Genomic DNA, 9,753 nt, shown 5'->3' with positions numbered 1-9,753 from the left:
AAATAAATAAATAAATAAATAAAATTTAAAAAATAAAAAATAATACAATATTGAGATAGAATGGCTATTATAAAGAAATCAACAATAAATGTTGGAGAAGCTGTGGGGAAAAAAGGAACCCTTTTCCACTGCTGGTGGGAATGTATACTATTGCAACCATTATGGAAATCAGTGTGGAGACTCCTTAGAAAACTAGGAATGGAAATCCCATTTAAACCAGCTATTCCTCTACTGGGAATTTTCCCGAAAGAACTGAAAACATATCATAGTGATATATGTGTGCCCATGTTTATAGAGGCACAATTTGTGATAACCAAATCTTGGAAACAATCAAGATGCCCATCACCTGAGGATTGGATGAAAAAGATGTGGTATTTTTATACAGTGGAGTATCACTCAGCTATAAAGAATGATAAACTTGAAGCCTTTATATTTAAGTGGATGCCACTTGAAGATATATTCATAAGTGAAATAAACCAGACACACATGTGTAAATATCGTATAGTTTCCCTAGTATAAGAACTCAAAATAAGAATTGCAAATAGAAAGGTATAATACAATTAAAAGGAAAACAAGAACTTGACTAGACAATGAAGAAAGAGCAAGAAGAAGAGGTAGGAAACATGACAGAGGTAAGCCATACAGTTATATGTACAAGATGGGTAAGACAATGATCCTGAGAATCTTCAAATTTTTGAATCTAGCAGTTAATTGGAAGGATTCTCACCCTAACTATATATACTGACACCTGTGAACTAAGCAATTGCACTGAAGATGACAATTTGTAATAGTAGGTTCGTGCTTGGAGTGCCTGTCATTCTGGTCGTCTGAATATGTGCTGCTTGTCATAACACACCAGTTGCTGCCATGCTGTCTCTTGGGTAGATGATTGTTTAAAAGTAAGGGGGTGATGAAAGAAGGCAGGAGCCAGGACAAAGAGTGTTGCGGAACTGTCCTGCAACAATGTTGTATATGGTTAGATTTCTGGACTTATGTGTAAACATATAATTGTTTATTCCTATTTTTAAAATATATTTTAATTTTTTTGTCATATTCTGTAGGGACTTAAAGTCTTTTGGGGATTGAACTCAGACCTTTGCGCTTGCCAGGGAAGTGCTCATTCTACTGAGTCATCTCCCTTGCTTTTTTTTTTTTCGGAATTGGGGATTGAACTCAGGCCCTTGCACTTTCTAGGGAAGTGCTTATTCCACTGAGCCATTTCTTTGGCCCCTGTAAGGACTTAAAGTTTAACATATCAATACTTGATGAAAGTCAGCGGAGGGAAGATGGCGGACGGCGTGGACCACATAGACATCTACGCGGACGTGGGTGAGGAGTTCAACCAGGAAGTGGAATATGGTGGGCATGATCAGATTGATCTGTATGATGATGTGATCTCCACATCTGCAAATAATGGAGATGCTCCAGAAGACCGGCATTACATGGATACCCTCCTGCCAACCGTTGGCGATGACGTGGGAAAAGGAGCAGCACCCAATGTTGTCTATACATATACTGGAAAGAGAATTGCATTATATATTGGAAATCTAACTTGGTGGACAACAGATGAAGACTTAACTGAAGCAGTTCATTCTTTGAGAGTAAATGATATTTTGAGATAAAATTTTTTGAAAATCGGGCGTGGCCAATCAAAGGGATTTGCACTTGTTGGTGTTGGATCTGAAGCATCTTCCAAAAAGTTAATGGATCTTTTGCCCAAAAGAGAACTTCATGGCCAGAATCCTGTTGTAACCCCGTGCAATAAACAGTTCCTGAGTCAATTTGAAATGCAGTCCAGGAAAACTACACAATCAGGACAAATGTCTGGGGAAGGTAAAGCTGGTCCTCCAGGAGGCAGTTCACGTGCAGCATTTCCACAAGGTGGTAGAGGACGGGGCCATTTTCCAGGGGCTGTTCCCGGTGGGGACAGATTTCCTGGGCCAGCAGGACCAGGAGGGCGACCCCCACCTTTTCCAGCTGAGCAAACCCCACCACGCCCGCCCTTAGGTCCCCCTGGACCGCCTGGTATTCCAGGCCCTCCTCCTCCTGGTCAGGTTCTGCCACTTCCTCTAGCTGGGCCTCCTAATTGAGGAGATCACCCTCCACCACCAGTTCTCTTTCCTGGACAGCCTTTTGGGCAGCCTCCATTGGGTCCACTTCCTCCTGGACCTCCACCTCCAGTTCCAGGTTATGGCCCCCCTCCTGTCCCACCTCCTCCACAGCAGGGACCACCACCACCTCCAGGCCCCTTTCCACCTCATCCACCTGGTCCACTAGGGCCACCCCTTACACTTGCTCCTCCGCCTCATCTTCCGGGACCACCTCCAAGTGCCCCACTGCCAGCTCCACATGTGAATCCAGCTTTCTTTCCTCCACCAACTAACAGTGGCATGCCTACATCAGATAGTCGAGGTCCGCCATCAACAGATCCATATGGCCGAGCTCCACCATATGATAGGGGTGACTATGGCCCCCCTGGGAGGGAAATGGATACTGCAAGAACACCTTTGAGTGAAGCAGAGTTTGAAGAAATCATGAATAGAAATAGGGCAATCTCAAGCAGTGCTATTTCAAGAGCTGTGTCTGATGCCAGTGCTGGTGATTATGGGAGTGCTGTTGAGACATTGGTTACTGCAATTTCTTTAATTAAACAATCCAAAGTGTCCACTGATGATCGCTGCAGAGTTCTCATTAGCTCTTTGCAAGATTGTCTTCATGGAATTGAATCCAAGTCATATGGTTCTGGATCAAGACATGAACGATCAAGAGAGAGGGACCATAGTAGATCACGAGAAAAGAGTCGGCGTCATAAATTCCGTAGCAGAGATCGCCATGATGATTACTATAGAGAGAGAAGCAGGGAGAGAGAGAGACACCGGGACTGGGACTGAGAGCGGGACTGAAAGCAAGAGTATCGTCATTGTTAGAAGCTGAAGGAAGAGGAACACCTTCCAGGATAAAAGTCTTCATGGGGGAAAAGTGACGCTTGTCCAGCAGTTTGCTTCTTGTGATTGAACTGAACCTGTAAGGATTCATGGATAAACTGAACAGGAATAGATCTGAATAAAGCAAATCTGCATAAATGGTAACCAGTAGCTCTACTTTTATTTTTTATGTTGCTTAACTTTTATTTGAAGGAAACCTGTGTGATTAAAAAAGTTAATAGCTTTTGCAACTTTATTACTGGTTATATACATTTGGCTATTACAATGTGCAAGCAATTGGAAAAACAAAGTCAAGTAAGTGCTTGTTTTTATAGTAGTTTGTTCTTGTTAAAAACGTTCATATGATAATGTCTGTAAACAGCACCACTTTGATTACAATAGATGTAGTGTTGTAATAAACTGTTTAATGGGGAAAAAAAATACTTGATGAAAAATACCTGTTCCATGTTATGCCTAAGATGTTTGGTATTCAGACAGATAGTGAGGTTAAGCATAACAGCCTAGGTTATATGGTAATAACAATAAGCTCTTCTGGAGGGTTAACAACCTAAGTTTGCAGACCAAAAATTAGAGAAAAAGGAGGGCTGCAAGGACAGCCAACATTTTGGTCCTAGCCTTCCAAGTTCAATTAAGACTCAGTACATATGAGAACTTGTACTGTAACATCCTGTAACTCTGTTGTGTCCCAAATTTTCTGATCAAGGAGATTATGGGGCCAAAGAGGAAAGTGATCAATGATGTAGTATGCCTAATGAGAGTCACATGGAGAGAAAACATTCTCTCAGGCTTTCACAGGCAGCAAATTGGCCAAGCAATGGCCTTGACTCATCCACATGGTTGACACTGAGAAAGGATCTACAATCTGAGGTACAGAGTCTCAGGAAAAATCCTGAGGGGATTTCACTGACCTTATCAGATCCAAAAGCTACAATTCTTGTTACATAGGTCTTGCTTTATCTTGATCTTAACCATCCAGCAGAAAAGTATAAAAATGAAGTACAAGAAATAAAGTCATGGGGCTGGTGAGATGGCTCAGTGGTCTAAAGCACCTACTTAGAACAAGCTTAGCAAAGCACATGGACCGCGGTTCAATCCCCCAGCACCACATGCCAGCCAGCCCCGCCCCCAGGCGGGCTGAGCTGGCCACACACACACACACACACACACACACACACAAATATAAATGAAACAAATAAATTAAAAAAAAAAGAAATAAAGTCATGTTGTTATGTTGAACTGTAGGGGACTCAGGTCAACAATTTCTGACATTGCCAGTGAAGCAGAAGACCCAATACTATTTTTTCCCCATAATTTTATTGAGAAACAAATAGCAATGAGATAGTTTCAAACCAAATTGGAAGACCCAATACTATTATGAACTACTGGACTATTTTGGAATATTTTGCTGAGTTCACACACCTATAATATTTAAATGATGGAAATAAACAAAAACAGGAGGGGATATAGATGAATGACCATTTTTGTATCTGTGTATTCAAAATTGTTAGGATAGGTATATAGCTACATTCTCTTAATTGAAAGAATAGAGAGATTTGTTCTAATAGTGTTTATAGATAGGATATCACGTCTGCATCTTGCACAACAAATAACCATTAGGAAGGCAGTATGCAATGTGTTAATTATTGGAACTGTCCTACCAATTTGATTTGAAACTGCCTCATTGCTATTTATTTCTCAATAAAATTATGGAAAAAAATTTTTAAAAAGAAACAAAGAAAGAGAGAGAAAGACAAAGACTTGTAGGCTGTGTACCCAGTGATGTCTCGGACCAGCCCCCACCTGCTAACAGCACCTTCAGCTAATGTGCTAATTAACTAAGGGACTAACCCCCACGCGTACCAGGGGCAGCTAAATAGAAAGCATCACTGAGGGGCCTAAGTGTGACCTGGGGGTGACAGCAGAACAGTGTGCTCTTGCAGGCTGGCTTTTTTTTTCTTTTAATCGAGGATTGAACTCCGGGCCCTGTGTTTGCCAGGCAAGCACTTATTCTACTGAGCTGTCTTTCCAGCCCTGCACAGGCTAGCTTGAAGGTCTGCTGGCCTAGGGCTGGGGCAGGCTGGGCGTGCAGTGCCTCAGAGCGGCCACCGGAGGGCGGCAGAACCCCCACGCTTAGTTCCCTGCCACTGGCCCTGCGTGTACAGCCCTCAAGGGATGGGGGCTGCCACGATCCTTCAACCTCCCTGCATCCTTGCCTTGGGTCTTTAATGATATTATCTTCTGTTAATATTTTATGAGAATGCATACTATGAAGATAATGTACGTTCATATATTCATGCTTACTTCGAACACCTTATTCTGTGCATCTGTCTTGCTTCTAGTAGGCTTGAAAGCTTTTTCTCATTTCTTCAGAAGTAATTCAACTCAATTTTGCTTTTTTGCCCTTTTCACCCCTTTTGTTTTTGATTTTGTGGAAGGGTCTTGCTACGTAGCCCAGATTGGCCTCGAAATCACAGTGATCCTTCTGCCTCAGCATTCCAAGATCTGGGATTACTCGCGTGAGCCACGTCTGGCTTTATATTTTCTCGTTCAGTTAGGGGTGATATATTCAGTTTCTTTTCTTTTTGTAGTGACCATAGAAATCATACCACAAACTTTTGTTAATTTCAGGTTTAAAAATTTTTAAGTTAACTTTTTGTTTGGAAGAGTTTTAGCTTTACAGCAAAGCTGAGAAAATGGTCCTCTGGCCCAGCCAAAGCCAAGGTGGAGACTTAGGCTCTCGCAGAGGAAGGAGGGTCCGCATCGACCCTTCAGGGCTCTTCTGCGTGCGAAGTCTGTGCCCTCTCCCGGTTACTTAGTTATTTATTCCTCGGACTGTCATGACACCCTGCATTTATCCTTGCTCAGATGTCCCTCTGGGCGTTGGAGCTCTGCAGTCTCAGGTCTCAAGTGGTTCTGTGTGCCCTGCGACCATGCTTCCTTCCTTGTCCCGAAACCTCAGGTAGGATCCCGGATGCGGTCACAGATAACAGATGATGCTGGTCCTGGTTTCCTTACCAAGTGGTCGTCTGCGCTCTGAGCCATCCTCTGGCTCCCACAAGGGTCCTGTGCGTGGCAGTGTCGCTGCTGTCTTGGTCTAGAAGGCGGCGTGTAGGGGGGATGCCTTTCCTGGCACTCTGTGCCCTGAACCTGCTGTGCTTCTTCAGCCCACGAAGGGCGCCCCAGTCCGCCAGGGACGGCGAGTCCTGGTGGCCGAGACCCCTACAGGCTGCCGGGTGGCTGGATACTCTCCCTGGCGTCCTGAATCTGTCGCCACCTCTCAGTGCACCTCATCTGACTCCGCTCTTTCCAGCTGGCAAGGCCTGGGGTTCCCAGGAAGGCGGGTCACACCTGCTACAGAGCCTGGCTTGGATCCGCAGCCACGCGAGGGTGGAGCTGGGCCTACCGTGGGGACAACGAGCTTGGACATCCCCGTGGCCATCCAGACCCTGGGGACCCCACCCCAGGGTGGTAGGGTATCGCCAAGTCCCCAGACGGGGGGGGGGGGCCCTACGCCCCCTACAGGGCTCCCGGTACCCTCCTTGTCCTCAGGGAAGGCGCAGCTCTTCCCTAGGGAGTCCTCGCCCCACCTCCGATCTATAAGGCGGGGCGCCAGCCTCCTGCCTGCATGATAGGGCATCTGTGTCCCAGGCGGGGAACGAGAGGGGCCTGCTAGACTGACCCAGCTGAGGTCCGCGGAACCGGGCCTTCCGGGGCTGAGGACGTATCACAAAGTTCAGGTCCCCTCCAATCTGTTTCCACCGAGACAAGAGTCGTTGCAGACAGGAGCATCGCTGCAGGACGGGTGGGCAGCGCTAGACACGCGGCAGCCGTTATCCCTGGTGGGCGGGGCGAGCCCGGACCTCAGCTCCGGAGACGCAGTGGCGCCCGGAGACCAGCAGGGGGAATTCGAGCCGCGCCGTACCCTGGAGTGGCTGGGGCGCGATCCTCACCAGGTGGACTGTAGATGGATGTCAGACCACTAGCGCTGACCGCCCCACGGACAGCGCCCCGGTGGTGCTAGCACTCCGACTGACCGGAGTCCCCACCAGGCCGCAGAGCCGGGTGCCGCGGGGACGGCGGGGCCCCGTAGCTCTGGGCATCATAATTTTGTCAAAAGTTTACACTGCTGCTCGCAGCTGCCACACGGGGCGCCCCCCAATATCAAAAGGAAGGCATTCCTGACCTTCTCTGCCCAGGAGGGGGGCCCCGCCCACCGCCTAGAAACTCCCCTGCCGGTGCTGGCTGCGGGCTACTAGGGGACAGCAGAACCTCGCTCTGAACCCTGCTCAGGCTGCTGGGGCGGGGGCGGCGGCAGGGACACGTGGAGACCAGAAGGGACAGTGCCTGCCGCTCCCTGCCCAGTTCGGCCTGGTGTTGACTGCAGGTGGCACTCACACAGCGAGAAAGGAATGAAACAGTCTCAAAACCTCACCCTGGCTCCTGGAGAGGGGCCCTATCTCTGCTGACAACAGTTGAGGCCAGAGAGAGTCGGCAGCCCCCCTGTGGCCATTGGGTTACCTGGCTCTGCCCCTTAGGACCAGTGGCTAGGCCCAGTCGCTAAGAGCAGGGGGTGTGGCTAGGCACCTCTGTGTGGCAGAACGACGCTGGGCCGTGGCTCTGCTGGTCATCCAGATCATGTGGAAGACGCAGGGGTTCTGAAGGCCCAAGAACCCTTCTGCGGATTTCTATGCTGGGGGCAGAGGGATGCTGCTGGCCACTTTCCTGGCCTTGTGTAGTTGCTGGCTCACACTACAGTGCCAGGGGCTGCAGGCCTGCTCAGTCCACTGTTTCTTCCTGGGGCTGTCGACCCTCTCTGAGCTCACCTGGTGTCAGTAGAGACAGGGCCCCTTCCCAGGGGGAAAGTTTCAAGTCTGCTTCATTCTTTTTTCTTTGCTGCACTCAACTTTGATGTTTAAATCTTTCTTTGCAACTCCCTTCCTATCACTGGAGATTCACTTCTTCACGCAGTTGTTTCCAGGTATCCTGTTCCAGACCCCGGAGAGGCTGTATTCCACCATTAAAAAAAAAAAAAAAAAAAAAAAGATTTAATTATTTGGTACAGGGTCTCACAGCTCAGACCCATAGTGATTCTCCTACCCAGCCTCCCCAGCGCTGGGATTATAGACCTGCACCACCATGCCTAGTTTCAGTGACCAGCACAGTAAGGGGCTGGTGCAGCATGCGGTCTTGGGGATCAAATCAGGGTCCTTGTGCTTGCCAGACAAGTGTTTAGACCACTGAGCTATCTCCCCGGCACTACTTCACCATTTTTAATCTGCTCAATATCAGCATTAGCTGATGGCAATGCAATCTGTGCTTCCCGGTGTCCCTATACCCACAGCAGGCCAGCATAATGTTCAAGAGGCTTTGGAATCTAATAGTCCTGGGCCAAAACCTTGACTTGCTTTGGGTCTGTGATCTTGGGCCCATGAGCAGGTTAAGTCTGTCCTTTCAGCCCTGTTTCCTTCTCTGTTACAAGAGGGCAGCAGACAGACAAATCACAAAAGGTCAAGCTTAGTGCTTCTCTCTGTAGTGATGAATCAAGTGAGCCAAGACATATTTACTGAATTTAAAGCACATAAGAATAGCAGGAAGCAACAGCACTGACTGCCGGCTCACTGGGTGCAGAGCCCTGGGTTTAGCACTTTATCCTCAGATCACGTATCCAGTTATCCTTAGATGATGATGCATATTTTTCATTCTCTGTGAGGAATTTTGAGAGGTAACTTGGGCAGCCTTCAAGGGAACAGGGTCCCTGACCATCATCAGCTTAATGATCAACCAGAGGAGGACCTTTGGGCTGCTTCTGCCAGTTGAAACCCTCACTAGCAAACCCAGGGCTGTTTCCCAGTGTGCTTCTCCCCAGAGACCCAGAGCTGATCTCCTGTGGTTTGAGCCCTTATCATCTCATATTATAGCATGCCAGCTTGGTTCTGTGGTTAGCAAGTGGAGTCTCAATTTTTGTGCATTCATATCTTTACTCATTAATGTGCTTAACTCCCAATGATATACTGATTGTGATTTACTGATGACTTTATCTTTGATCAGTGCATTCATCCAGCCATCAGCACATTGATATGCTGCGTGTGCCATTAAGAGGAAGGCCTGGTCTGAAGCGTCACTCCACCAGGGATGTGACCTGGAAGGGAAAGTCCCCTTTCCTGGCTCCTCCACTCCACCTCAACTTCTGGCCACCACAGCAGGAGCAGCTGGGCTTCAGGATATGTCCTTCCACTGTGCTGTAAGGAGGTGGGCCTGCTCTGAAGTGTCACTCCATGGGGAATGTGACCTGGAAGTGAAGATCCCCTCCCCTGGCTTCTCCGTTCCACCTCAGCGTCCTAGCCACCACAGCAGGAGCAGCTGGGCTCCATGCCACATCCTTCCACTGTGCTGTTCCTGCACTGGAGCTGGCCAACCATGGACCGAAATTTCTGACACTGTGAGCCAAAACAAACCTTCCTCCTCTAAGTGTGGGTGTCAGGTGCTGTGTCTCAGTGATGACACAGTGACTAACACAGGCAAGGTTTACCCTCAGTGGGCCCAGGAGGCTGGGGCAGCCCACCAGAATAGACAAGTGGCCCTGGGCAATACTTGTTCTGACACCAACACCTGGACACTACTGCTCCCACTGGTCCTCTCTACCCTCCCCACCTGCACCTCCCTGGTATTGTCCAAGGACTAGAATTAAAAATCAAAACAACAACAAAAAATAAAACAATGTAAAATTTGCACTAGCTTGTAAGGATGTAGACAGGGAACACATTTGTACTTGACTTTCAGGGCTTGGGCAGAAAGATAGACCTTGATC

At 47.9% G+C, this 9,753-nt stretch overlaps 1 pseudogene; it reads left to right on the top strand.

Annotated features, from left to right (window-relative positions):
* Window positions 1-1,286: 1,286 nt before the first annotated feature.
* LOC101560587 lies at window positions 1,287-2,927 on the top strand (annotated as a pseudogene).
* The last annotated feature ends 6,826 nt before the right edge of the window (window positions 2,928-9,753 follow it).

Source organism: Octodon degus, unplaced genomic scaffold (assembly GCF_000260255.1).
Source record: "Octodon degus isolate 3935 unplaced genomic scaffold, OctDeg1.0 scaffold00039, whole genome shotgun sequence".
Lineage (NCBI taxonomy): Eukaryota > Metazoa > Chordata > Mammalia > Rodentia > Octodontidae > Octodon > Octodon degus.
The sequence above is the reverse complement of the archived record's forward strand: the minus strand, read 5'-3'. Positions and strand labels throughout refer to the sequence as shown.